The sequence below is a fragment of the Ambystoma mexicanum genome, chromosome 12 (genome assembly GCF_040938575.1).
Source record: "Ambystoma mexicanum isolate Mex_15411 chromosome 12, UKY_AmexF1_1, whole genome shotgun sequence".
Taxonomy (NCBI): domain Eukaryota; kingdom Metazoa; phylum Chordata; class Amphibia; order Caudata; family Ambystomatidae; genus Ambystoma; species Ambystoma mexicanum.
In genome coordinates this window covers 261,497,149-261,522,693 of record NC_090936.1, presented here as the reverse complement: position 1 = coordinate 261,522,693, position 25,545 = coordinate 261,497,149, and the positions used below count along the sequence as shown (strand labels likewise).

General features: G+C 46.1%; 1 protein-coding gene across 2 annotated transcripts in view; it reads left to right on the top strand.

The window, feature by feature from the left end:
• Positions 1 to 25,545, top strand: part of PLCZ1 (phospholipase C zeta 1) — a 1,796,998-nt gene that overhangs the window by 1,207,038 nt on the left and 564,415 nt on the right. The gene's annotated exons all lie outside the window — the stretch shown is intronic.

The window sequence follows — 25,545 nt, the reverse complement described above, 5'->3', positions numbered from 1 at the left end:
GGTCGTGTGTTATCTCCAAAAGGAGTCAATATGTATCAAGAAAAGTTATGCGCAGTTCATAATGGGGAGGTTCCACAAACGGTTAAAGAATTACAAAGGTTTTTAGGGTTTGAAACAATTATAGGAGATTTATCTCCCAATATTCCCGATTGGCGTTACCCTTGACCAGGCTCCTCAAAAAGAATGTCAAGTTCATGTTGGACTTTCTAGCTGATGCAGCCTTTAAGTATATCACATATGCCTTTTCCTCAGCATCTGTTTTACTTCTACCCAAAGACACCCTTCCTTTTATAGTCAATACGGCTGCCTCCAATCAAGCTTTAGATTGCTCTGTAAGAGAAACTGACTAGGGCTGCAAACAATGTTTGGAGTCCAGATGGGAGAGAAAACCGAATTTGAAAGGGACATCCCAGCAGAATTCAACACATGTCAAAATGTGCTTTAGCAAACAAGAAAAATATTTGTTTTAAAAGTGTAATGTTGCAGAAGGCCCTATCTTGTCTAGAAATGTAAGGGAGGTTTGGGTAAATCTAATATAATGTTTTATTTCAACAGTCTTGCTTCTGATTCAGAATAAAATAAACAAACAAATAAATAAATAAATAAATAAATAAATAAATAAATAAATGCATTGGCTGTACTGGGGAACCAGCCAAACAGGTTTCCTGCTTGGCTTCAAAAGACATTTGTGTGCTGGCAACAGGAGTGGCCGTCCGCCAAAAGGAGCCACAATGGATTTCTGGGACACCTACGTGTTAATTTTTGCCCCTGGAAACCTTGAATGGCGAGAGGAAGAATATAACACACCAATCAGACTTTGTGGCTGGGCTCCAGTTTAAGACAACAGAGTTCCAGGACAGCTACGTGTTACTTTTGGAAGTAACACCTCCCATCCACTCCAACTGAGAAGCTTCAAAGCCAGCTCAAGAACAGTCTTGTAAGCTATGCCCTTATTTGGTAGACAATGCTGGTTATCTGGCTCAAAAGACTATTTTAATGAACAAACTTTAACAACTGTTATTTCTACAACTTGACAACGCAGTAATGATAAGGTTTTATAGTTTAAATATAATTTTTGTGGCTTTAAAACAAGATATTGTGGCGGTCTGTAGCATGTTGGGGACAGAAACGCCAGGAAAAGGTGAATCATGGTAAAAGTACATATGGTGGAACGTTAAAAATTAATGGAAAGATGCTCTATGATAATATGTGCATATATCTAAAATTGTGGAATTTTGGGTGAAGCGGTTCCCACTAAAAATCGCAAAAAACTATTATGTCGTACAGACCTGGGAGTTGGACTGCTATGCTCTGTGTGAAATATGTAATCTGCCTATGTAATTTTCAAAAGTGCCACAATTGTAAAAAGGAGCGATTTATGTCAAAAGTGATTTTTGGCAAAAATGACTGTGGGATTGCTTTGTAGCTCAAAAAACACAACCCCATAAACTGAGTCGCCTTCTCGAGGAGGCGACCAACATGGGCTGACCTATCTGGTTCTTAGGGTTAGGTCTAGCTTAGTTCTGCTCATCAATAAATTCTGTGCGGTCACCCGCTTTTAGAAAGGGGAATCTCACAGAGACAGACATTCTCTTCTGAATTTTTCAGCGCCTGCGTATCCAGATATTCCAAATTCACTTCGCAAGATTCCAGACTCCACTGCCAGGCCAGAGCATAGCTGACCCTATCCAAGCAGGGCCATTGATCCAGAAACCCCACTAGAAATCCCAATAACTAGGGGGAAAAGCTGTGGTACCCTTTTGGGAGAATCCTGAGACCAGACAGGTTTTTTGCCCCACTACCTGCATGCCAGCTGTACCCTTGCTATCCAGTGACCAGACAGGCCCAGCTGTTTGCTGTTAGGAGAGCACGCCATGTTGTGACCAGAGCCTTTTAGTCCAGAAACCCCATTGGATGTCCCAAATCCCAAACTCAAGTGCGGATTGCGAGTATTTCCCCCTCCCATATCCACACATAGCATACCCCATCTTGATACCTTGTCTTTGTTCCACTCTCTAAGTAATCCTATCCATACCGTGGTAACTTATTTAAAACTGTCTGAATTTTCTGTGCATCCTGTCCTGTCCTTGATTTTCTAAGCATTAGCACCATTCTTCTATTCATCTCTGTCTTGCATAGATCCTTAGTCATATTTTGAATAATTTAAGTAATTCCCACATAGAGCTGAACGTGGGGTGAAAAGGTTAACATTGCAAATTAACCTTGGAGCGTACCGTGTCTCTCTTTAACAATCTAGTCTTGTTAATCTATTTAGGTAAAACTTGTCCTTTTTTCCAAACCGATTTTCTGTGTTAACTGCATTTATTTTCCCAAAACCGAATCTCCTTCCACACTGAAAATCTCAACCTGGTATTCAGTAAGAGCCACTCTTTGACTTCTATATTATCCCTGTGATGTGCATCTATCATCAAGCCTAAAAAATGCATTCTGATTCTGTATATTTCACCCGTTTTTGTTAAAAACCGTTTTGACATTTAAAACTGCAAAAAGTGGAAATTGCAACTTTTCAACATGTGATTTTGGCTGCACTATATTCTTACTTTCAAGTTGCTTTCTGAACTGTATGCCCTTTGTTGATACCTTGTCTTGTAGTTGCTAGTGATATTACATTCCTGATACTGTGATAAATCATATTTACCTCATTTATTCAACCACATTTTTAAGTTAAATATTTATCCATTCCCAGTGTCATTTTATGCACATGCAAAGGATTTTGCCTCTTATTCTGTGAGGGAAGGTAATATTTAAATTATGTTAGCTGCCTAATATCCCTGACAACTTGCTGCTCCTTTCTATCCACTCAAAATTCGATTAATTGGGGTTTGAGGGAGCATTGCAGGGGAAATCTTAACTTGTGTGCTATCTACATGAACAGTAAAATTGCTCGTATTCATCTGTGCTTTGGATATGTTATAACAGAAGGTCAAACTAAGTGTATTTCATCATTTATTCTGTAATTATCACCCCATTGGTGATTGTTGCCCAATATTAAAATTGTGTGATCTTATTTGAATTTTAAAATAAATAAATATTGCACTCCCACCTAGTGGCCTGGTTCATGGTCCATTGTGACCCCATGGTATTTGTGAAAAGGGGGTGTGAGGCGGGTTGTGTGCCAGCCCAATCCGAATTCATAGAAAATAAAGAAAAAGCATTCTAATTGAGCGCTACATCCTAGGCTAAGGGCAAGAGTCCTTCTCCGGTGTGTGACACCCGATTGAATCCTTTACAGCTTGGGGGCTCGTGCAGGGATTTGTGATTTTGTAATCACCCGTGACAGCGTAACATAGCAGGCTAACCCTAAAGGTAGCAATACTTTGTGCAGTTGGAACACTGTGTTACGCTGCAGAAAGCGCCTCCCAAAAAAACACCCCAAGTATCGGGCCTGTGTATAAAATTAAAGCTAAATCAACCCCAAACTAGACAAAAAGCAACAGAATACAGGTTACCCTTACATAAATAAATTAATAAAGAAAGAACACTTTCCAAAAATGGCCACAGTAGAGATCAATATGGCCAGGGAGCACCTTCTGCACACATTATTTGTCGGAGAGGAATGGGCAGAGCAAGATGAGAAAGTCTGACTAGAAGAAATGATGCAACAGGTCACCGCCGTGGACATGGACAGGTGGCAGGACGGTGGCCTATTACATCAAGCTTTGAGTGAGTTGCACATGACCCCGAAAATTAAAGAGGAGCAGATTAAAATTGTCAGAATCATGGCCTACATGTATCTCCATATGGGAGTGATGCGGACAAAGCATGAAGAAAATAGAACTCTTGCGCAAAATCAATCTAAACTCTTAACTCACATCCAGACTGAGCTAAAATTAGTGGAAGACAAATTGAAAAAGAGCCAAGATTCTGAGGTAGAATCTGGAAATTACATTAAACAGCTAAAATAGGACTTGGCCCTACAACAGAATAAATCTGATCAAGAGGCCCAATTAGATGCATTAAAAGTAGAGTGTCAGGGAAAAGGCAACAGAAGCTGAATCAACAATTAACATATAACAGGGCCTGCTCAGGACAAATAACCATGCTGCTAGATCAGGTCAACAAGTTGGAAGAGGAGAATAGCAAAGGCATTATTAAAGAACTCCACTTGCAAGCAGAATTTGATCAAGAATGCCAGAAATGAAACGCTATCAAGCAAAAGAGGGATGACCTGCTAAACAGAGGGGCACCCTAAATCAGGACAAAGATGCCTTATGTCAGGAAGTAAGCAACCTAAAAACAGATTTACAGGAAAGAGAGTTGGGCCTCTAGAAACTAAATGAATTCAAAATAGAATAAGGAAAGGAGAGAGGAGAAAGGAGAGAAATACGATAATTCACTGGTTCCAGAGGGATGTTGGGTGTAAAGCCCTAGACGAAGCCTCCTTCATCACCCGTGAAAAGCCTTGGGACACCCCTGAACCTGAACTAAAATCTCCTGCCCCTGAAAATCTGCAACCCAGGGAAAAGAGGGTAGGTAGAAGAAATAAAGACATCAAAAAGGCCCATTTTGTGGAGGAAGTTAGTGTCCTCCAGCTTGAAGGGGAAGAATCCTTAGAGGATTCTGGGGAAATAATCTTCTCCTTCAGCGATGGGGGAATTCCTCCCAAAGAAAAATGGGTCCCAAGAGATCTAAATAAAGACTGGGTAGGTATGGGGACTGATTCAGAGTCAACCATCCCTGGTCCCCATAATTCCCATTCTGAGAAAAAAATAGTAATAGGATCCTCCTCACAAACTGTTCCTAGTGACTGCTTCCAGGTAAAAGAGGGCAGCACAGAGCTAGGGGAAAAAGGGGATTCTGAAATCCCATCTATTTCAGGATGCCACATTTTTATTACAGATTCCCAGACTCCGGCACAGAAAATTGTCCAAAACTCCACCGTTTCCGAGTCCAAAATAAAGACATTGACCACCCAGTTTGCCCAAAATGCCCAGTATCTTTGTCCGCTTGAAGAGAAGGAGGGGAGATTTTAAGCCCCAGTGCGAGTGCAAGGCAATGTGCATTTTCTGCACTGGAGGATACGGGATCCCAAGTCACTCTTCTGTCAAAAAGGGTCTTTGAGCAGCTAAATTCAGTAAGGGGGGAGAGACACCAGATCCCTCTCAACCCTCTTTCTGGACAACTCCAGAACTTCAACGGGAATGAAATTCCTGTAGAGGGAACTGCAGATTTGGAAATAAAAATTGGGTGACATAAGGTGAAACACCCAGTCATAGTTGTGACTCCAGAGGGAACACAGTGTATACTAGGGAATTACATCTTTCGCAGGTTGTCTCCCCTAATAGACTGTGTGAACAAGGTACTCTGGACTCACACTAACAGGCCAATCAAATTAAAACATTGTGTCAACCATGTTAGTTTAAATGGCACATGCCACATGGTTGAACAAAAATCTGATCATATTGAGTTTCATTTCCGGAATAATCAAATACCTGACGTTATAGTAATTGCTGATGGACAACAAACTGGTGATGGAAAGTCCTCTCCATTGCTGAAAATCAACCTTCCTTCCAGTTTTAAGTGGCATTCCACACTGGAAGGAAATACTTAGAAATTTTATGCTGATTCACAATCTGAAAATCCCAATTCTATAGTCAAAAGTGATGAGAAAGCAGCTCAAAGTATAGCTGACATTCAGAAAATTAGATAAAGGTTGTTCCTCCCTATTCAGTTAAATGTGGGGAAGGAGTCTGTTCTCGCCTGAGTGTGCATGAACAACAGAAAGAGCTTCATCAGCGAAGCCATGTTCAGAAAGCTCCCAAAAAGTCCAGCCATTCCCACATTTAAATTCATCGATAAGCGGGAAACGGGCCTGGAAACCCCAAATTCCAAACATCTCCTGCCTAGCAGGTGTATGCTCAAAATTGTTATAGGTGACAAAAGTATAGAACTTAATTGCTGGGTCGTGTGCGATGTGCCTGCTGCATTCTATTTAGGCAGTGACATTCTCAATCGGTTTGCAACTAATTTGGACCTGATAAATTACAAGGCCTGGTTCCGACTATGGGGCAATCCCATGGGCTTTGATGTTTCTGAGAAAGCATTTTGGTCAGCTCAATTGCTGCCGTATGCAGTTGAAGTTCAAATTGGAGAGGAGGTCACCATCCCAGGACGGACCTGACAATTCCCAATTGAATTAAAAATTAAAAGAGGAAAGAAACTGCAAAGTCCTGACAGCTATCATCATCTCAGTGGCAATCTCCAACAGCAGCAACTGATGTGACCAATCCCCTATGACTGCTTTGACAATGACAGTGACAATGACGTACCAGCATACAGAATCTTCACCCAGCAAGGTGGGAATTTCCTGGTGTACTCTTCCTGCCCTTACGGGGAGAAAGAGGTGACTTGTGACATCAGGCACGATGAGATGATATTCCAGGTCCGCAATGACTGCCTCCCTTATCTGAAACCTCTGCCCAGGGCAATACTCTAACCAGAGACCTCTCCACCCAATTGGAGGAGGCCGCTGAGATAGCAAAACCTGATGTCTTTCCAGGCTTCAGGCAAATGGTTGAAGAGTGGGTCAACCTAGCTGATGCCTGCGAGACTCCGGAGCAAAAGCAAAAGTTGAAGCAGGTGTTCTTAGATTTCAAAGATATCTTTGCTGTGGAATCGTACGACTGTGGTCGCACCGAGATCCATACTACAACAATTACCACGGACCATGGAATGACACCAGTATTTGTGAAGCAATATCGCATCTATGGAGTCCCTGATGGAAATAATCAAAAACCTTGAGTCCCGTGGGATAATTCGTCCAGCCCACAGCACCTTTAATAATCTGCTGTTGGGGATTTTAGAACCAAATGGAGACTCTGCACAGACCTTAGGGAGCTAAATAAACCACTTCACATGTCCCGATGGCCTCTCCCCTATATTGACCAAGGGCTGGCCCAGATCCAGGGGTCAAGGGTATACACTGCCATTGATCTGACCAATGGGTACTGGACCGTGCCCGGCAGTAGGGAGGACCAATACAAGCTGGCCTTTACCTTCGGGGGGGCAGCAGTACACGTGGACCCGGACTCCCTTCAGATACACAAACTCCAGCAACAAATTCAACATCTTCCTCCACAAGGCCATGCCCGACTTGGGTGAAAGGGGTAACCTGGCCTATGTGGATGATGTCCTGATAAAAAGCTCAATTATGGAGGAACAAATAGCAGAAATCCGTAATGGTCTGACCCATTTGAGGGTAGCCAGAGCAAAACTGTCCTTCCAGAAGGCACAGTGGTGCAGGACCTGTGTCAATTTCTTGGGATGAAATCACTCCTGAGGGTCTCTGTCCCAAGGAGAAGGTGGAAGCACTATCAAAACTAAAAGACCACACAACTCTGCGTGAGCTAAGAAGCCTCCTTGGACTGACTAATTACAGTAGGAAGTTCATTGAGGATTACGCAGAGGTCACAAGACCCCTGATCCATCTGTTGAAGGGGAGGGGGTCCAGAACAAGCCGAAGCAGTAAAACAACTCAAAAGAAGTCTCTCACAAGTGCCTTGTCTAGCTTACCCTGTCAAAAGCAAGGAGTTCTTCTTGGAGACAGGGTTCTCAAATACATGCTTGACAGCAGTATTATATCAAAAGCATGACAAGGTCAATAAAGTCAAGGTCTGGCTGACTTGCATGATTGTGCCTGAGAAAACTGTCTCGAGAACGAATGTCTTAAAACCCAGGACAACAGGCAAAACCTGAATTCCCTGCACAAAGTCTATGAAGAAGACAAGTGCCAGGGAATGCCCACAGTTGATGTGGACGGGTGCTCCTACCATGTTGACAACAACGGGGAAAAGGAGCTGGTGGCCGGCGCTGGGAATGCCTGGGTGAAGGATGCGCCGGAACCCTCCGCTGGGTACAAAATCTGTTGCCACAGTAGTCAGGTGGCGGATTTGATGGCAGTTCGTCAGGCCATCCACACTGCCGTCCAACACCAACTCCACGTGGAGCACCTGGCAAATTGGAAAACCAGAGGCATGCTGTATGCTTATAACAAACGACTCAAACATGGAACGCTAATACAAAATATTGATGATCTGGTCACCTCTAATGGGATGGCCATGTATTGGAAGAAGATCAAACCTCACTCTAGAATAGAGGGACCTGACAAAACTGGAAATGACCTAGCTGATCAGCTGGCCAAAACCGGAGCCATCCATGAGGACCTCCTCGAGATGGACTCCCTGTTGGGGGAAATGCTCACAATTAACTCTCAACTGCCCAGTGGAGTAAGGAGACCCCAGATGTTGATTTAATCACGGCACAAAAAGGGGATCCGATTAGTGGGAAATGCTATCAACATATCGAGGACCCTGAGAACTTTCCTCTGACTGATACCGATTACATTGGGAAAGAGGACCTCAGGGTATTAATGAAGTGTCCCAAAATGTTCCGAATCCAAGACGGTTTGTTGGTAAGGAGATCCATCTCTGGGTGTGACCAATGGGTGGTACCTACCTCATTCCAGAGCCTGATGCTAAGCCACGCCCATGACGCGGCCAGAGCTGGTCATCAGGGATTTCACACTACTGTAGAAATATTGCGGGAGGTTGCATACTGGCCACGATCAGTACTCGAAGGGGTGTCTTGTGTGTGCACAATTTCAGCCAACTTCACTCACACACCGAGCTCCCCTCCAGAAGAGACGGCTGACACTGTCTTGGTCAGATTCACAAGTAGATTTCATCAGGCCCGTAAATTGCTCCTTTAGGGGAAACAAGTACATGTTAACAGTAACATGCTTGTTTACCAAATGGGTGGAATGCCTCCCAGCCCCAAACTGCACGGCAGAAACAGCAGCTGCCCTGATGATCAACCACATCTTCTCGTGTTTTGGCCTACCCCAAAGTATTGAGTCAGACCGAGGAAGTCACTTCACCAGCAAAGTGATGACACAGATGTGGGAGATACTTGGGGTAAAAAGGAAACTTCACATCGCATACCGCTGTCCTCTAGTGGGGGAGTTGAGGGGTACAATAAAACAATTGTGAGCATTCTAAAAAAAATGTGTGGCAGATTCTGGGCCAATTTAGGACATCCGATTACCGCTTGTCCTGTTGGCCATCAGATCTACACCATCTTCTGCAACCAAGATGTCTCCATTTGAGCTAATGACTGGATGAAGGATGGTGCTACCTCAGCATCTGCTCTACAGAACAGAAGAGCAGACACTGATCAATGCCTCCACAGCACACGAGTATGTTGAGAATCTTAGAAAACACCTTCAACATGCTTTTGCGTACGCTCAGGGGAATCTGGAAAAATCTGCAGAGGGGATGAATACTCAATACGACTTAAAACAACCAAAAAGTGATACCAAGTAGGAGACAGGTCTACTTGTACAATTTCCAAAGGAATCAGACGAAGGAGCAGAAATTTCTCCCAAGCTGGTGCAGTCCTTTTGAAATTGTAGATAGAATTTCACTGCCGCTTACAGAATCCGTATCCCCAAAGGAGAGTTGGCAGAAGAGAAATGGGTCCATATTAATCAGTCAAAGAGTTGTCACCCCAGACACACTTTGAAGCTGATTGAGGAGACAAGAGAAAGTCAAACAGAGGAGACATCTGAAGAATGAGAACAAGAAAAAGAAGAAACCAGAAGGGAACAGGTAGGTTCATAGGTATACCTATCTAACAGGGAGTACCTTTCTTCATTGTCAGTGAAAAAGTATCACCATAAATTCTAGTTAAAATCGATGGTTATCTGTGTCTTGTGAGGGATTATTCGTTGTGATGTCTGAGTACTGTAATGATCGTAAAGCATGTCTGTCCCACTGCTGTCAACCTTCCGGGAAAGCAGTCAGTGGGAACATGTATTCCAATTCTGATTTATTCACTAGATTGGTACTGGTTCCGCCCCTTCATAGACCAAGGAGGACTTCCCCGGGGACCTGTAAAGGAAAGACCAAAGGAAAATATGGGGGTGTTGCTCCCAACACAATGTTACGCTCACCTGGTCTCCGTGGAGGCGTTGGGGCATGGTTGCAGCCCTACCAGGAATTAGATCACCCCCGTAAGGCAGATAAGCTGTGAGCGGCTGCAATTGGTGACACTGCTCCTGTTTGGATATGAGAGAATGTGAGTGCGCTGATCTGTGACTATTGTACCTCTCAAACTCTTCTCCCCAAGGTGTGGTGTCTGTTAGCATGTACCGGCCCATAAGGCTCACCTATTAATTATTGATGATAAGCTCTCCGTCCTGCTACTTCTGGCAGGGGCGCTTGTCAAAGGGACCTAGTTCCTTCACTGATCCCCGGTAAGTAATAATCCAGTCCAGCTGCGACAATGCTTCTCCTGGTTGGTAGTACGTGTCTCTCAATGTCTCATCTCTTTCCCTTTCTATTTTCGCTTTGTCTATTCTTGTTTTAATGTCTTTATATTATTGCTCCCAATATTGTTGTCAAATCCTAAATAATGTTTTTCTTCTGTTTTCTTCCCAATAGGTGGAAATGCGGGCCAAAAGCAGCTGTGGGGCACGGGACGCGACCGGGTGGAAGATGGATGAATCCGCAATGTCCGACAGCAGGTAAGTGTTGGTTTAAGGAAAAGCGCAAGGTTCGGTGGTAGCGCGACCTTAAACTGAATGTCTTTTAAGTGTCTAACCTTGTCTTCCATTTTTCCTTGCAGGTGCTGCTGTCGCGGATGAAGTGGGTCATGCTGGGGTGCCAAGATGAAGATTTCAGTGTTCTGGAAAATTTGAAGATGAGCTGCGGTGCCAAGATGAAGATTTCAGTGTTCAGGAAGATTTGAAGATGAATACCAGGATCAACAAAGACGCGCACAGCTGAGAGCAGATTTCCCCAGGTGGTAAGTATGATGGCAGGAAGCAGGATTTCCAAAGGTAAGTCTGATCCCAGGCGGCTGTGAGCGTTACGCTGCATGGAAGTGCAGAATAACGTGAAGCGTCTGCCTCAGGGATCGGAGCAGCTTATATAGCCGCGATCGTGGGCACGCCCACTAAGCCTGGCTTGCCTGCCACACCCTGCCACTCCTAGAGAGTCAGCACGTGCAAGGCAACCCAATAGCAGCAGCCACACCCAAGAGTACACGTGGGGCTGCTTTAGTGAATGTAAGTTCCCATGTTAAATGCATTTTGCACCCAAAATGAGGTGCTATGTCCATAGTAAAGCACTTTTATCCCAAATAAATGTTCTTGATTACTGTTATTCATGAGTCTGGCGCCACAGGTGCCAAGACTGTGTCCATCCGGACCCCCTGTGAATGTGGCCCTTTAATGTTTGTGTTCTCGGCCCGATGACCATGACAGCACTCCCCCTCAAGGCCCCTCAAGGGTGGTCCTCCTCCCGGTCCTGGTTTGGTGGTATTATTGTGATGGAACTGCCTGATTAAAAGTGGAGCATGGACATGTTCACTGGGTTCCCATGTTCGGTCTTGAGGTCCGTAACCTTTCCAGTCTATAAGGTAATACAATTTGGACCGAACCACCTTGGAGTCCAGGATGGATTTGACTTTGTACTCTGGCTCCCCATATAGTAATTTGGGCTCTGGTGGAGGGCTAATCTGTGTATTAGGTGTCATTGGTTTGAGGAGAGAGACATGACATACTGGGTGAATCTTCATGTGAGGTGGTAACTCCAATTTCATGGCGGCAGGATTGATTATTGCCTTGATAGCATAGGGGCCCAAGTATCTGGGTCGGAAGGCCCTTGGCCCTTTCAACGGTATGTATCTGGATGCTAACCAAACTTTATCTCCAATCTGGTAATCAGGAGCTTCTTTTTGGTGCCGATCAGCAAACAGTTTTTGTCTTTCTTTGGCCTTAGTCAGATGTTCTGTTGCTCCCTCAAGGACCCGAGTGTTGGTTTTATGCAAGGTTTTATTGCTGGCATTTCCAAAGTTTCAAGTGGATCAAACACTGATGTCCACGGATGTCTTCCGTACACAGTATAAAATGGAGTTTGTCCAGTACTCGTGTGAACAGAGTTGTTGTATGCATACTCGGCTACCCAGAGTATGTTTTTCCAGGAGTCCTCGGATTGCTGTAACATACACCTTAAATACTGCTGTAATGTCTGGTTACTTCATTCGGTGTGCCCATCAGTCTCAGGGTGATGGCTTGTGGACAACCGGAGGTCAATTTTGGCAATTGTACAACACCTTCCCCAAAAGGCAGAAACCAATTGAGTTCCACGATCAGATATTATTATTGATGGGAATCTATGCAACCAAACAATTTGTTCTAGAAACACAGTAGTGTGAGTCGACGCAGTTGGGAGTCCATTCAGAGGGATGAAATGCGCCATTTTGAAGAATAAATCCACAATGACTAAGATGGTGTTGTATCCATTGCAGGGAGGAAGATCTGTGATAAAGTCCATTGACAGAGTATGCCAAGGTGCTGGCGGTACCATCAAGGGACGTAGTAAGCCAGCAGGGTTTTGCTTCTGAGACTTGTGTTGTGCGCAGACACCACAGGTTGCAATAAACTGGGCAATATCTTTTCTCCAAATTGGCCACCAGTAGTTTTGCTTTATCTTAGCCTGAGTTTTGGCTATTCCTGGATGTCCTTCCACTAATGAATCATGGTAGTTCGTGATGATTTGATTTTGCAGTTTCTTGTCCTGAATATATAAGCGTCCTTGAAAATATGGTAGGTTGTTTTCGATGGTGACCCGGTCTCCCTTTAAAAGCCATTCCTGTTGTGTTGACTGATTCATCTGGTTTTCAAACTGGTTTTTAAGTCATCTACACACGTGGTGGCGGCGATTTTGGTTTGGATTCGTTCTTCAGGAATGATGGCCACGGGATCGGATTTTGTAAAAGCCTCTTTTTCTTCACTCGTGTATGATAGTGCGTCTGCCTTTACATTCCGTACTCCAGGTCTATAGGTGATAATAAAGTCGTAGTCTGCAAAAAAGAGAGCCCAACGAAGTTGACGCGAGGATTGTGCTTTGGCGGTCTTCAAGTATTGTAAGTTACGGTGATCCGTGATGACTGTGACCATGTTTCTTGCCCCAAGAAGAGAATGTCTCCATGCCTTGAATGCTGCTTTAATCACCAGTAATTCCTTATCCGTGATCGCGTATTTCAATTCGGGGGCAGAAAATTTGCAGGACCAGAATGTGACGGGATGTAACTGTTCTGTTTCAGGGTCCCCTTCTGACAATACCGCTCCCATTGCTATGTTTGAAGCATCTGTTTCAACCACTTATGGCAGGTCTGGTCGAGGGTGTCGAAGAACTGGTGCTGTGGTAAATGCTAGTTTCAGCTTCCGAAAGGCTTCTTCAGCTTCTGTAGACCAATGGAATTTCTTGTTCTTTCTCAGCAGGGAGGTAATTGGGTGTACGATTTGTGAAAACCCAGGTATAAAATAACGATAGAAATTGGCGAATCCGAGCACACTTTGTACTCCTTTCCTGGATGTTGGTGAGGGCCATTGGAGGATTGCGTCCACCTTTCGTGTGTCCATATGTTCGTCTTGTGGTGTGAGCATGAAACTGAGAAATTCGACCTCGCTCATATGGAAGAAATATTGCCCGGACATGACCGACATGTTCTTCCTTGGAATTTGAGTAGATGAGAATGTCATCTATGTAGACAAGTGCGCAAATGTCCAACAGTTCATGGAGCACGTCATTCGTAAAGAATTGGAACGTGTCACGGTTCATGCCCCTGACCCCCTCAAGCATAACAGCCCCCCGGCAACAGTGGGACTACAGCTTTTAAAAAGTGGTACCAAGGGCCTTTAAACTCCATTATCAGAACACTTGGAATAATAAGCCTCTGGTGCCAGGCTCATTATCAGGAATAGGGCAAGCATCAGTCATGAGTCTAAACCCAACAAGGAGACCTGTAACACATTTCTGTTCCTAGAACTGAACTATGCAGAGCAGTGTTTTGGGTGTGGTCGGGGCTTTCAGGTGTGGCTGGCTATACAAGCCACGCCCAGGCTGGAACACAAACTTCGTGTTATTCTGCAGTCCTGCAGCGTAACGCTCACCGTGTCCAGCTCCTGCTTACCTGTTTTTTTTTTAAACACTTAATTAATTTTTTTACTACAATCAACACATAAAGCAAACTTAGCGGTATATGTTATACATTTTTCATAGCTCTTGTCATATCTATAACATAGCCACTGATTACCCTTTACCCTCCCCCCTGAACAGAAGCCTACTCCATTTCGCCTTCCGCCCTATCCTCTAGGGATGTTCCCTCTTCCGTATCTTGAGAGGCATCATCTCCACTTGGGCTTGCCTGGGTAGATCCTGATAATGTGGCCACTAAGTGCCTCCAGGCCGTCAATGTGTCTGCCTCTTCGCCCCCCCCCCTCTTTGAACAGCCTCAGTCCATACTGTTGTTTCGGTCTCAGCCCCTTTCTTAAAATCCTTCCACCAAACCTCCACCTTAGGTCTGTTACATGCTTTCCAGCCCATGGCAATTCTGCGTTTAGCCATTATGTAGGCTAGGTCTTTAAGCTTGCCCACATGCTTTAGCTTGCGTGGTCTAGGGAACCCCCACCATACAAGCCCATACCAACCCCACCTCTAGTGTGATGCCTTTCTCTGTCAGGCAGTGGGCTATTTCTTTGCAAAATTCACCACTTTCCGGTCATGCCCAGAACATATGTGTCATCCCAGCATTCACTTCTCCACATTTGAGACAAGTTTGTATATCTGCGTTCTCAAATCGGGCTATCCTTTGGGGGGTCATGTATGCTCTGTGAGTTACGTATAGTTGGATTGCTGCAGCCTTGCATTCCTAGACAACTTTTTATGAAACCTCTGAGCTCTCTCCCACTGCCCATCATTCATGCTTTCTCCTTCCTCCTCTTCCCAATCTCGCCTTAGCAGGGTCACTTTCTCCCCACCCTAGTCATCAGCAGTTCATAGGTTCGAGATACCTCATGCCCTCCCTCTGCAATGTCATATATTGTTTCTAGAACTGTGTCTGGGTAGTCTTCCAGCACTATTTCAGGCCATGTTTCCTTCACTCGTCGCACCAGTCTGGTGTATGTGATATATTGCCCTAGATGTAAGCCAGTTTCCTCTACCAATGTGTCAAACTCCAGTATCTTGCCATATATCTCCCATTGTTGCGATACCCATCAGTTCCCAGCACTTGCGTATCGTCTTCCTCAGTTGCACATCCCCTTTGGTCAGTGCCACTAGCGGCACTTGTGTGGAGCACAGTCTCGAGTTTCCCATGGTCTGGCAGGCTTTCCACCATATTTGCCATCCCAGTTCCAGCATTCTTGGACACCCTTTTAGCTCTGCTTTGGGCAGCCATATCCATTCTTTCAAGAAAAATGGGGCACAATCTGACCAGTTGGACTCAGCTGTTGAGTCTTCCGATAGCCACCTGCCCACATATTGTAGCTGGCTGGCCCAGTAGCAGATCTCAAAATTGGGAAGTTTCATGCCTCCTTTATCATATGTATTCTGTAGTTTCCACAGGGCTATCCTATTCCTGGTGTTGTGCCAGATAAAGCCTCTACATATGCTTTGGAGTTTAGCAAGGAATCGCTTAGGTATCATGTAAGGTATATTACCGATGAAGTGTAGCAGCCTCGGCAATACCACCATTTTCAACAAGGCCGCCCTCCCAACCATGGCCAAAGGGAGCTTAGTCCAGAATTTCATACTGTTCTCAATGTTTGCTACAGCCTTTTCTGTGTTATGCTTGTGCTCTTTTTCCACAGTATGGTAGATGTCAATTCCCAGGCATCTAAAGGTTTTGGTCTCCCAGGGTATTTGTAGAATGGGTAGGTGCTCTCGCGGAATATCCTTATATCTCCCCAGGGTAAATATACACAACTTTTTGCGGTTGACTACAATGTCCGATAGCGACGCAAATTCTCCATTACTTCTAGGATGTATTGCAGGTTTTCCTCCGGGTATTTCAAGTATAGCAACATATCATCCGCATACAGTGATATTAGATGTGGCCCTCCTTTTGTGAAGATCCCCACCTCTCCATACTGTTGTCTTAGGTATATCGCTAGGGGTTCTAGTGCTAGAATGTGTATTATCGGGGACCAAGGGCACCCCTGTCTGGTACCAGTGGTGAACTGTGCAATAGCTTAACCCATTTCAGATACTCAGGCCCTATCCCATATTCCTGTAAGGCTGCTATCAGCCATGGCCATTTAACAGAATCGAAGGCCTTCACTGCGTCCAGGGAGACAATTGCAACTTCCTGTCCCTCTCATTCTGTCTGTTCCAAGACCCTGTGAAGCCTCCTAAGGTTGTCGGATATGCTTCTGTGCGGGACATATCCAGTCTGATCGGGATGTATACGTTTTCGTATGACCTGTCTCGATCTCCCCACCAGCACAGCTGCGGGGATATTGCTATTTTGGTTCATCATGGATAGTGGTCTATACGATCCGCGATCCATGCTCGGCTTATTAGGTTTAAGAATTGGGACAATCATCGCCTCCCGTAGGGATTCTGGCAAACTTCCTATTTCAAGAGCTTCATTTAGCATAGCTAGCAATGAGGGAAGCACCTCCGCATTATAATGTTTATAGAACTCACTAGGGAGTCCGTTCCTCCCCGGGGCCTTACAAGTGGGTAATGCCTCAATCACTACCTCTAGTTCCTCCAGTGTGATTGTGGCGGCTAAGTTCTCTCTTTCCTCAGAACTCAATTTGGGAAGACCAATGTCCCCAAGTGTTTCCACTATCTCGTCCCATTTACCTTCCTCTGTTTCTCCATATAATTGTTTATAAAACTCGAGGAACCCTTCATTCACTCCCTCCTTGGTATCGAATTTCTGTCCTTTCTCCCCTTGTATTGCTCTAATCGCCGGTCTTGTTGTCTCGCTTTTGTATAAACATGCAAGCAACCTCCCTGGTTTGTCCCCCCAGCGTGCTGTCTCTCATTTCATTTCTTGTAGTTTAAGTTACATAGCCTGTCCCAGCATTCTTCACAGACCTGCCGTAGGTTAGTTATAGTGTCAGCCCCTTCCAGGGTATCATCTCCCCTGCGCATAACTGCCTCCAGTTCCTCCTCTGCCTTCTGCAGCCCTTGCAATATGCCTCCTTGCAGCCCTTTGGATTTTGCTATCCCTGATCCCCTTACTACCACTTTAAACGCTTCCCATAGGGTGCTGGCCGATTTTACGCTACCAGTATTGTTTTCAAAATATTCAACTATTTCCCCACCTAATGTCCTCTCTAAACGCTGTGTCTTTCAGTGTTTTGGCTCTCAGCTGCCACGTTGGAATTCTAGCTCTGGGGGCTTGGTACTGCCATGTTAAGATCAGCGGTGAGTGGTCTGAAAGGACTCTGCCTTTATATTCAGTACGCACTCTCTCTCCTATCATCTCCGGGGAGGCAAACAGATAGTCCAACCATGTGTACAAATTGTGTGGGGCCGAATAATGCGAGCAGTGTCTATCACATGGGTGGTATAGCCTCCACATGTCTTCTAGCTTAAAGTCTCGCAACAGGATCTTCAAAGTCTTAGCTGCAGGGGTGGGTTTATCTAATTTCACATCCGACCTGTCTACCTTGCGATCCAGCGTGCAGTTGACGTCACCTCCCCATATGACCGCACCCCCCAGGTATGGGCGTATTTTACAATATAAGGTCTTAAAGTAGGCCACTGTGTCTTGGTTCAGGGCATATGTGTTAATGATGCATACTTCTCTGTTTTCTATCAATCCTCCCAGCTGACTCCACCGCAGATTGTAACAGCTGAAAGGGGACATGCGGTGCCACCCAGGTAAGTACCCCTCTGGCATATGCCGTATATGGTCCCCCCACGGTGGTTCCTTTCCATTTCTTCCTTATTACCTCTAGTTTTTCGTTTGTGAGACGGGTTTCTTGTAATAAGGCTATATCTATTTTCTGCCTCCTCAGGTACATCATGATCTTATTTCTCTTTAGGTAGTTATTTAGCCCCCTGACATTCCAGGTAGCTATCTTAAGGTCTCCCATCATTCATCCATATCCGGTCCCACCACTATCCTCCTTTGTCTTCTGTGTTTTGCGCTTCGGGGCGTGGACGTAGGCTTGTCCCCTAATTAAAATCACTGCACACCCCCCAACGAGCCTGCCACCCCCTCCCTTCCCTTCCCCAACTGTTGCCCAGCTCCATCCCTGGATCTCAGGCTATCCCGCATTTAGTCCTTTCTCGGCACTGCAGGTACTAGGAGCACAGCAGGAGGTCAACACACTACCGGTAACCTAGCTAAACTATCTGTAGGGGTATGAGAGCGAGTCTATCGCGTCTCCAGCAATTTAGCATCATTACGCGTTCACATCTATTTGTTCAACAGATAGCTTGTCTACTCCTGCCAGCATTGCCCTGTCTTATATTCAAGTCCCAATGTACAATTTGTACAGCACCTCGGTTACTGCAGTCGCTATTTCACTTATCCGCTCCGCCCTCCTTCTGGCTGTCCATTTCCAACGGGCAGTTCTGGGCATCCAACCACTCCATCACATCCTCGGGGGTCTCAAAAAACAGGGTCATGTTCCTGTGAAACACTTTCAGTTTAGCTGGGTACATCAGCATGTATTTATATGTCATGATGCCCGCTCCCGGGGAGCCGGTTCAAGCCCTGCGTCCCCGAAAGCGGACATCCAGTCCCCAAGGAAGGACCCAGCAACCCCATATAGGGGCCCTTTGGACAGTGTCCTGGCGCCTATGGTGCCAGGCTCATAAAAGACATCAGTCCTGGCGCTATAGGCGCCAGGCTCATTATGGGAGTGCTTGGGTGCACTTACCTGATGCAGACCATGCTGCAGGATCCCGGCCTCCTTGAGGCCTGAAAGGAACTACTTTACCTGTGGGACTAATTTACCATCCGGGCGTGGTCGGGGAAGGATACATACCTGATTGGAGGAAGGATACATACCTGGAACTTCTTCCAAGGCTATTTAAACCCCACCCGAACAGCCACACGTGCTTCGCGTTGTTCTGCATTTAGCAGCTGCATGCTCACCGTGTCTGCTCCTGCATCCTGACTTCTGCCACACCTGCCAGCATCCTGGATCACCTGCAAAGGAAGAGAAGAAGAGAACAGAAGAAGGAAAAGTCCTTACCTGCTAAATCCGCATCCCGGAGACATCTCGCCGACAATCCTGAAAAGGAAGACTTTTATTTAAAAGCTCATCGCGTCGATCGCTGCAGCGCCGCATTCCACTCACCTTTACAGGGCGCCTCCATGTTCAGCAGCGATCATCAGGATTCGCAGTCACGCCCCAGCGCCTAGGGAGAAAAAGACCAGAACAAAAGGTGAGAGAGAGAAGGGAATAAGGAAAGCTAAATCTCCATGTTAAGACTTACCTGTTGATTCATTCCCTCTTCATTTCGGGTCTGCGCCGCATCCTGGCATTTCCGGACCCCGGCCCCTAAGGGGAAAAAGAGACATCAGCGTTAATGAGCGAATGAAAAGACATTACCAAAAAACGCTCATTAAAGACTTACCTGATTTCTACAAGGATTTCACCTCTCATCTCGGGTCGGTGCCTGTTCCCCGGCATTCCGTACCCCGGCCCCGATGGGGAAAAAGACACTAGCATTAGTACATTAATGCATGGACACAAGGGGAACCTCTTATCAAAAAACTTACCTGGAAGCCAAGCAAGTTTGGTTCTCACCAATCCGAAAATCCAGTGAAGTAACTGGATACCAACGCGCCCCTGCATGAGAAGCATGATGGAGAGCTCGTCCTTCCAGACCCTAAGGTGAGACGCTACGAGGAATCACAGAAGGGTTTCGAGGAGGGTGAGAGGGGAAAGTGGGAGGCCGATTGCATTACCCCGCAGACAGTTAATCCCCTATTTTCACCTACAGAAGGATACTTCTGCGAGCCAGACAAGCCAGATTTGGGGGCCCGGTCCAGTCTGTCTTCCGAACCCTGTGCATCACCTAGAAGAGGTCACAGCAGCGCGAACCAGGCCAGCGCCTCCGTGGGAGTCAGGTGAGCGTTACAGAACGCGAAGCCTTCCTACAAATTCCCACCCAGGCGCTATGGAAAGTTCTGAGACTGATCAGTTGGCCCAATTACTGGGGGAATTACGGGCCGAAGTACATGCCGCTCGTCAAGAGACTAATGCCCTCAGGAGGGAATTAATAATATCAAAGGAAAGAACTGATGACCTGGCCAGACAGCTTTTGCAAGGTCAAGCTGGGCAAACTCCTCTACCCGGTTCCGGAGGGAACCCCGCTCCTGTGGTTTCCAGTAACCCTGTGCAGATTAATCTACCTGGAAACATGCCGCTGGCCCCACCCGAACGCTTTGCTGGGGACCCCAAACGATTCGCCATATTCATGAATCAGTGTCGTTTGCACTTCCTATGCAGACCTGGGGCCTTCCCTAATGATCAGACCAAGGTAGCCTTTGTATTGTCATATCTCAGCGGCTGCGCTGCCGATTGGTCAGTTCCACTGGTTACTCAAGATGACCCGATTCTCCGTTATTTTCAAAGGTTTCAAGCAAGCATGGAAAGGTTATTTGCTCGACACTCTCAGGGGCAGGCTCTGGTTGACGAACTTCTATCCCTGTGACAGGGCAATCAGGACCTCCTATCCTATATTACAACCTTTAATAGACTAATTGTGGAAACGGGATGGCCAGAGGATAAAAGAGTCACGTTGTTTTATCGAGGCCTACGCAGAGAACTTAAAGATGTCTTGGCCCAAGTTGTAAATCCGCCCCAAGAATGCACAGAGTATATAGACTTAGTGGTCCAATTGGATCACAGACTTCAAAACAGAAAAGCAGATCGCTCCAGGTTTGAGACCCGGGTGTTGGTCAAGACCCATGCTAATCCCAAGGGAGTTGATGTCTCTGAGCCTATGCAAATTGGAGGGGTTAAAGGACCCTTAACTCAAAAGGAACGTGAAAGGAGGCGGCAGTTAAAATTATGTCTTTATTGTGGGAATTCTGGACACTTTCTACGAGATTGCCCGGCAAAACCGCCCTGAAAGGCGGTAGGAGCCGCTGATAAAAACCATGAAGACTCTGTTTCGGGAAACAACTCCGCCCAACAAGTGTAGGGGTCCGCTTGCCGAGCTTGAAAACTAACTCTCAGACCTCGCATTTCATTGTGCCAATGGTTCTCATAGATCCAGAACAGCCTAAGCGGTTGCATGCAATAAAGGCATACATCGATAGTGGGGCTATTGCAAACTATGTGGATCGTGAATTTGTCTCTAGGATTAACCTCCCTCTCCGTCCTAAAACCAGCAAAGATGTCATCACCACAGTCGATGGAACTGAAATTGCCTCTGGACCGGTAACACATTCCACTACTGAGGTGACTCTTATTGGTCCCGACGGCCATCGGGAGGGGGTTGTGTTTGATGTAATCAAGGCTCCACAGTTTCAGGTTATTCTTGGAATCCCTTGGTTAGAGACACATAATCCTCGAATTGATTGGCGAGCTAAGAGAATAACCTTCCCGGATTGTACACAAACCTGCTACCCAGAAAACCTGAAGATTAATCTAGCATCTGTAACCTCTGCCTCCATGCAACTACCTCCGGAATACCAAGACTTTCAGGACGTCTTCCAAAAGGAACAGGCCAACATGTTACCTCCTCACAGATCGTACGATTGCCAAATCGATCTGGTGCCCGGTGCACAACCCCTTTGTAGCAGGATTTATGCCCTTACCGAACCTGAGAACCTGCATTTGAGACAATATTTGGATCAATACCTAGCTAATGGTTTTATTCGCCCGTCAAAGTCCCCGGCATCCTCGGCTTTGTTCTTCGTGCCCAAAAAAGAAGGCGACCTTAGAACTTGTATCGATTACCGCGCATTGAACCAGATAACGGTTAAAAACCGTTATCCTCTGCCTCTGATCCCTGAACTCCTTGACCAGGTGAAGGACGCTTGCATATACACCAAGTTAGATCTCCGAGGGGCTTATCATCTGGTACGAGTTAAAGAAGGCGACGAATGGAAAACTGCCTTCCGTACTAAATACGGATTATTCGAGTACCAGGTGACGCCTTTCGGATTGTGTAACGCGCCGGCTGCCTTCCAATACTTCATGAATGATGTCCTTCGGGAACTCATCGATGTTTGTGTTGTCGTATATATCGATGACATTCTGGTGTACTCCTCTTCGGAATCTGATCACAGAAAACACGTCAGGGCAGTACTTGAAAAACTGCGCCAACACAAACTATTTGCTAAATTGGAGAAATGTGTTTTCCATACCACAGAAGTCGAGTTTCTAGGTTTCATCCTGACACCCAAAGGAGTCCGAATGGACTCAAGAAAAGTGGATGCCATCCTCAAATGGCCATCACCTAGCTCTGTAAAAGGGGTTCAAAGCATGCTCGGCTTTGCCAATTTCTATCGCAGGTTTATCCCGGAATTTTCACGCGTGGTACAACCCATTACTGCACTCTTGAGGAAAAATAAACGTTTTGAATGGTCTGAAGAAGCCGAGCAGGCCTTTCAGGATTTAAAAGCTAAGTTTACCTCCGTACCTATATTGAAATACCCGCGTCCAGATCTCCCCTATGTCGTCGAGACTGACGCATCCAGCCTAGCCATGGGAGCTGTCCTGTCCCAAAGAGATCCCGAAACCAACCAACTGCATCCCGTAGCATTTTGGTCCAGAAAATTCTCGGCACCCGAGGTTAATTATGCAATCGCGGACAAAGAACTGTTAGCCATTAAGTCCGCTTTTAAAGCCTGGCGGCATTATCTGCTTGGCGCTCGACATACCATCACAGTGATCACTGATCACCGGAATTTACAGTATTTGAAAACCGCCAAGGCTCAGTCATCACGGCAGCTCCGATGGGCTTTGTTTTTCGCTGAATTTGATTTCGTGATTACCTATCGACCTGGCTGCAAGAATGGCAAAGCAGACGCCTTATCCCGAATTGGAATGGGAGAATCTGATACAAACTCAGAACCAGTACCAATAATTCCCGAACAGAGGATTCTAGGCATGACTTTGTTACAGACGCTTGAAGACATTCAAGCCAGAGTGAAACAACTCCTGGACCCTACAACCTTACAGGATTGGATACAAAAGGGATCAGACTTTACCATAGATAATGGTTTACCTTATTTCCAAGGACGCTTATTCCTGCCACATAAGGAATTACACAAACTAGTTATTTCCGGTTATCATGATACATTAATAGAGGGACACCCCGGTATTGCCAAGACAGACGAAAAGGTGAAACGACAATTTTGGTGGCCCTCTTGGTGAAAAGATGTTAAATCTTTTGTGATGTCCTGTGGTGTTTGCGCCCAAAATAAAAGTCAAAAGAAAAGACCAGCCGGTCTCCTTCAACCTCTAGACATACCGCCAGCACCCAGGCACACCCTATCAATGGATTTTATTACGGACCTGCCTCCTTGTTCGGGGTACAATACTATTCTGGTAATTGTGGATTTGTTTTCCAAAATGGCTCACTTTATTCCTTTGAAAGGTTTACCTTCAGCTTCTGTCCTAGCCAAAGAATTCCTCAAAAATATTGTTCGGCTACATGGATTCCCATCTATACTAATCTCTGACCGGGGAAGCCAATTCATTTCCCACTTCTGGCGCAAATGTTGTCAAATGGCGCAGATCGACGTAAGATTATCGACCAGTCACCACCCTCAGACCGATGGTCAGACCGAGAGGACAAATCAGACCCTTGAGCAGTACCTACGGTGTATGTTACAGCAATCTGAAAGCAACTGGAAAGACATTCTTTGGATAGCCGAATACACATATAATAATTCGGTACACTCTGGAACTGGCCACAGTCCTTTTTATACTTTGTTTGGGCATCACCCTCGAACCTCAAACCTTGACTCACCTCAGAACCTCGGAATGCCTGCAGTAGACCATCTGCATTCTACAATTACCCAAGCCTTCAAAGAGGCAACTACGCATTTACAACAAGCCAAGGGAAAATACAAGGCGAATGCTGATCTACATCGGAGTGAAGCACCTCCGTATCAGATTGGGGATCAAGTGTGGTTAGCTACCAGACATTTACCACTCAAAGGGGCTCGAACTTTTAACCCAAAATATCTGGGACCTTATTCTATTACGGCAATAATTAACCCAGTGGCTGTTAAACTTGATTTACCAGCTAGTATGCGAATTCACCCTGTTTTTCATGTGTCACTTCTGAAACCAGTGGTACCCGGAACCCGACTACTCAAACCTCCAGAACCTATTCTAATAGATGGGGAGCCCGAATTCGAAGTGAAGAACATTTTAGACTCAAAAATGTTTAGGTCAAAACTGTTCTACCTAATTGATTGGAAGGGGTACGGACCTCAGGAGAGGTCGTGGGAACCCAGTGACCATGTGCATGCACCTCGATTAGTCAGGAAATTCCACCAACTCTTCCCAGACAAACCAAAACCCCCGGAGGGAACAACCTTGGGAGGGGCCTTGGGGGGGAGTGCTGTCATGATGCCCGCTCCCGGGGAGCCGGTTCAAGCCCTGCGTCCCCGAAAGCGGACATCCAGTCCCCAAGGAAGGACCCAGCAACCCCATATAGGGGCCCTTTGGACAGTGTCCTGGCGCCTATGGCGCCAGGCTCATAAAAGACATCAGTCCTGGCGCCATAGGCGCCAGGCTCATTATGGGAGTGCTTGGGTGCACTTACCTGATGCAGACCATGCTGCAGGATCCCGGCCTCCTTGAGGCCTGAAAGGAACTACTTTACCTGTGGGACTAATTTACCATCCAGGCGTGGTCGGGGAAGTATACATACCTGATTGGAGGAAGGATACATACCTGGAACTTCTTCCAAGGCTATTTAAACCCCACCCGAACAGCCACACGTGCTTCGCGTTGTTCTGCATCTAGCAGCTGGACGCTCACTGTGTCTGCTCCTGCATCCTGACTTCTGCCACGCCTGCCAGCATCCTGGATCACCTGCAAAGGAAGAGAAGAAGAGAACAGAAGAAGGAAAAGTCCTTACCTGCTAAATCCGCATCCTGGAGACATCTCGCCGACAATCCTGAATAGGAAGACTTTTATTTAAAAGCTCATTGCGTCGATCGCTGCAGCGCCGCATTCCACTCACCTTTACAGGGCGCCTCCATGTTCAGCAGCGATCATCCGGATTCGCAGTCACGCCCCAGCGCCTAGGGAGAAAAAGACCAGAACAAAAGGTGAGAGAGAGAAGGGAATAAGGAAAGCTAAATCTCCATGTTAAGACTTACCTGTTGATTCATTCCCTCTTCATTTCGGGTTCGCTCCGCATCCTGGCATTTCCGGACCCCGGCCCCTAAGGGGAAAAAGAGACATCAGCGTTAATGAGCGAATGAAAAGACATTACCAAAAAACGCTCATTAAAGACTTACCTGATTTCTACAAAGATTTCACCTCTCATCTCGGGTCGGTGCCTGTTCCCCGGCATTCCGTACCCCGGCCCCGATGGGGAAAAAGACACTAGCATTAGTACATTAATGCATGGACACAAGGGGAACCTCTTATCAAAAAACTTACCTGGAAGCCAAGCAAGTTTGGTTCTCACCAATCCGAAAATCCAGTGAAGTAACTGGATACCAACGCGCCCCTGCATCAGAAGCAGGATGGAGAGCTTGTCCTTCCAGACCCTAAGGTGAGAC